At 39.1% G+C, this 5,000-nt stretch overlaps 1 protein-coding gene across 2 annotated transcripts in view; it reads left to right on the forward strand.

Moving 5' to 3' along the window:
* LOC143041506 (uncharacterized) overlaps positions 1 to 5,000 on the forward strand; it is a 278,750-nt gene that overhangs the window by 92,425 nt on the left and 181,325 nt on the right. The gene's annotated exons all lie outside the window — the stretch shown is intronic.

The raw sequence follows: 5,000 nt of genomic DNA on the forward strand, positions 1-5,000 counted from the left end.
GCCGGTATTAGCTCGTTTCTGATGGTTTCTTCAAGGGGTCTTAGTAGGTCGGTGATGTTCGGTACCGTCCTTAATATGTAGTTCCACTTATGTTTCACACCATATATGAATGCGGCATATGCCGCCTGCGGTTCGGTCTTTGCAAAGTTGGCTAGAATCCTAACTTCCGCCACCCATTCGTTAACTTTCTTTTCAACATATTGCTTTTTAAAGGATTCTGAGCCGATCACTGCACCGAGATGTCTTTCCCCCTCCTTTGTTACCTTCACTTCACTGTTCTCAAAGAGGATTCTGGCATTGTTAAAGTACTCTGGCTTCACTATGAGGACAGATTTCTTTGCATTCGGAATGTATCCTAAGCCCGGGCCGTGTGCCAACACCAGATCCCACCACTTTTTTAGGTCAGCTACTTTTCCTGCGCCCGTGAGATCATCTGCATATGCTACCTGTTTGACCCCGGTGTCCTCATATTGTATCTTCTGCTGCAGGTGCATAAGACCGAGCGCATACATTGCCATGGCCACCGGGTCTCCCTGAGTGGTGCCTTCCGCTGATTTGATGATCTCCACTTTCGTTTCTTTCTTCTCCGCCCTGCTGGTGACAAATAGGTTTGCTGGTTCTCTACTACTACTACTGCTACTAATACTGTTATTATTATTATTATTATTATTATTATTATTTTTATTAATATTATTATTATTATTATTATCATTATTATTATTATTATCATTATTATTACTATTATTATTACTATTGTATTATATAAAGGAAATTATTATTAGTGAGGGTATGTATGAATTAATACGTGAATACAGTCGTGCGTGAATACGTGAATACACACACACACACACACACACACACACACACACACACACACACACACACACACACACACACACACACACACACACACACACACACACACACACACACACACACACACACACTTACACACACACACACACACACACACACACACACACACACACACACACACACACACTTACACACACACACACACACACACACACACACACACACACACACACACACACATACACACACACACACACACACACACACACACACACACACACACACACACACACACACACACACACACACACACACACACACACACACACACACACACATTTTTTCTTAGTAGGTTTGTGTTTTGGTAGGTTGATTTCCGACGTTACTAATTGTGTGTTAGAATGTCTATTCACTTCATAATAAAATCGAGAAAGTAAAATACATTAAAAGAAGTGCTAAAAAAACACAAACGAAAAGAAGAGAAAAGAAAAGAAAGAGCTTCTGAGTATCGTTAGGAGCGGGGAAGACAAGATGATGCAAGGAAGCCAATTCTTTCACTACAAAGTCGAGACGCATTACGGACACCGTGGTGGGCGTTGGTCAAACGGCTTTATCCAGATTGGCCATGTAACGAAGGGAAAGCCAATTACGTTATTTGCGATATGAACCAAATTTCGTAAATTTCACAACGAAGAAGTAATGTGTTGTAGTAGTAAAGGTGGGTGGAGGGATGTTTGCGTGCCTTTGCTATATATCTCCCGTATAAGAGGGACGAAGCGTTTTGGTGAATATATATATATATATATATATATATATATATGTATATATGTATATATATATATATATATATATATATATATATATATATATATATAAATATATATAGATAGATAGATATATATATAGATAATAGGAAAAACATATATGTAGGAAATGTACTGTAGAAATAAGGAAATCCAAATGTGTCCGGCAAGCTCCCACGGTCGGGAGTAGAATCTTAATCAGAAGTGAATTGCCTCATCAGTGTGTGGAAATGAAAAACGGCCTCACGAACTCGGTACAATTGAGGCGAAAAGTTCTTTGACACTTTGTGTCGGGCAGTCTTGGTATCTGGCAGCACTGACATAGAATACTGTCGTATAACGATTCCTCAAGAATACATACACGAAGTCTCCGGACCTGTTTTTGGTAGAAAGACTATTGCTAGCGGAGAGTTTTATAATGAAGGCTTTAGGAGAGTGCAGAAGGTAATGGAGAAGCTGTGCTGATAAGAGGAAAGACCAAAGTAAAATATTTAGACATTAAACCAGCGAAAGCGGAAATGTTCGGGTAAGTGACAAAGAATAAGAAGAAGAAGAAGAAGAAGAAGAAGAAGAAGAAGAAGAAGAAGAAGAAGAAGAAGAAGAAGAAGGAGAAGAAGAAGAAATAAATAAGAGATGGAACAAGTTTTCTTGTCTGAATGTCGAGAGAAGATAAGCAGAGAGGAGAGGCTAGACATGAGGTGGAGGACAAGATAAAGAAGTTTGCAGGAGTGACATGTCGGTTACATTTCGCACGGTCATGTGACCTGGGGAAGAATTTAGGAGAAGTCTTTGTCCAGCAGTGGACTTTTGAGAGGTTTATGGCTTAAAATTGTGGTCGGGTATCCAGATGGCGATGCCTCAGTGAAGATTGTCTTCGCTGTCCATGGAATATCTATTAAAATAAGCTTCATGATTATAGGGTGACGACTCACCGTAAGTTTGGAACATTTATACACAGTGGATTTTTTTTTTTTTTTTTTTTTTGAGGTTTGCGAGGCTATCATCCACCCGGGTCGTAGGTTTCGAATGGCGTGTTGAATGTCAGTGACGAACATAATTCTTTCTGGAACTCAGTAATATGTAGTAGAGAAGACTGGAAGCTCTAGTACATTAAATCTACATCGTGTTTCGGACAGTAATTTACGCGGAACATTCTTTCCACGAAGTGTTCGTTTCTACTCATCGCGTAGTGTAGTGGCTATCACGGACAACTACTTCATTTACGACATTCTACGTTGTCACTCCATTTAACACCTTTTTCCTCAATCAGCCGTTGCTCCCGAACGCGCTGCAAGTCCGAGTTTCTTTTTCTTCCGCTCCATCTTCGCGGATCCAAGGTTCTGCTCCAGAGCCGGCAGGACGTCGTCCTCTCTTTTCTCTCTCCCTTCCACACGCCAAATCTCCTCCTCCCCTTCCACCTCTCCTCCTCCTCCTCCTCCTCCTCCTCCTCCTCCACCACCTCCTCCTCCTCCGCCTCTTCCTCATCGCACGCCTGCGGAAAGGAGAAGCCTTTCAGTCAGTCCAGAGAGGTGTTTGTGTGTGCGTGTGTGTGTATTTGTGTGTACCGCTGCCACGCACTCAAGAGTGTCGTTTATTAAATAACTCAACAGGAAGGACTACGAACTGTATCATACCTTAGGTCGTCCGGCCCGGCCCGGCCCGACCCGACCCGACCCGACCCGACCTGTTTTGGGGAACTGGAGAGACCTCGGTCGCTCCTGAAGATTCCTTCCACCGGCCTCTTCATTTGTTCTTCATCTCGCTTCCCGTACTGCCACTCACTCTGTCTTCACTTCTCATCACTTAAACGCGGTTTCTTTACGGTATATGGACGTGGATTTTATCGTGTGTTTAAGTACAATGATTCAAGGTGCTCCTGAACACAAATGAACAAATGTGTCTTTGATTTTTGTGATCGGATAAGGAAGTTCACTGTGCGCGTGGAAATCTCTGCATACATCGAGTAGATATCGTGTGTGATATGCATAAATTATAGGTTTGTTTGTACAATCAGGTGAGGTTGTTATGTGCTTGAGATAAAGGAGGCAGTTACCAAACGTCTCATGCTTGTATATATCATATATACAACAGGTGAATAATTTACACTAGTGCATGACGACAGTTCTGATACTTAAGTATTCAGTCTTGAATTCTTTGCACATGCAGTCACAAAAACTAAAAGGTGAATCGTTGTGCATGAGAACAGATGAGTTATAATACCACTGTGCATGATAAATAATGGTCGCTGGTATTCCAGTACAATTCGTTTGCATATGCAGTGATCTAAATGATAATTCGCGAATGAGTTACAGTGTTGTGCATGATAAATTATGATACGTTTGTGTACGAATTTGGTTTGTTAGCACATACAGTTATCAAAGTACCAAAAAGCGAATGAATGATAATATATAGCATGAGAACAGTTATGATACATTTTTGACTTGTTTATAGAAGCAGTCTTTGAAATACCAGAAAGATGAATAAATAAAATACTAATATGCATGATAACAGATATAATGCATTAGTATTTAACTCTAATTCGTTTGTATATGTCGAATGGTGAATGAATTATGTACTATTGTGCATGATAAGTCATAGTATATTAAGTATATTATATGTACGGGTTTTATTCATTTGTACATGCAGTTATTGATGTCCACTCATACAAGTGTACACACACGTGGGTAATATTTGTATTCAGTCCTTTATATAACATATGATATATGTACATACATATATACATATATTAGATTGCACTAATGTCGTAACACATTGGTAAAATGTAAACTTAGAACCCACTGTCGGTGGAAAAAGATAAAAAGTGAGATGATTATTCCTGTATATTTCGACCACTCTCTGTGGTCCTCTTCAGCAGAATGATTACAAAGGTATAGTACAAGAATTTATACATAGTAAAGAGGTACATGAAGGGGGACATGGGAAGACACAGGTGAATATTCCCTAGGTAGGGTGATCGTTGTTGGAACCAATAATGTTTGAACATATTTTATTAACTGCTAATGATGTTAATAAAATATGTTCAAACATTATTGGTTCCAACAACGATCACCCTACCTAGGGAATATTCACCTGTGTCTTCCCATGTCCCCCTTCATGTACCTCTTTACTATGTATAAATTCTTGTACTATACCTTTGTAATCATTCTGCTGAAGAGGACCACAGAGAGTGGTCGAAATATACAGGAACAATCATCTCACTTTTTATCTTTTTCCACCGACAGTGGGTTCTAAGTTTAAAAATATACATATACTGTATATATATATATATATATATATATATATATATATATATATATATGTATATATATGTATATATATATATATATATGTATATATGTATGTATATATATATGTATATAT

This window comes from Oratosquilla oratoria, chromosome 31, assembly GCF_046742065.1.
Source record: "Oratosquilla oratoria isolate Oo_2021 chromosome 31, ASM4674206v1, whole genome shotgun sequence".
In the NCBI taxonomy this organism is placed as follows: domain Eukaryota; kingdom Metazoa; phylum Arthropoda; class Malacostraca; order Stomatopoda; family Squillidae; genus Oratosquilla; species Oratosquilla oratoria.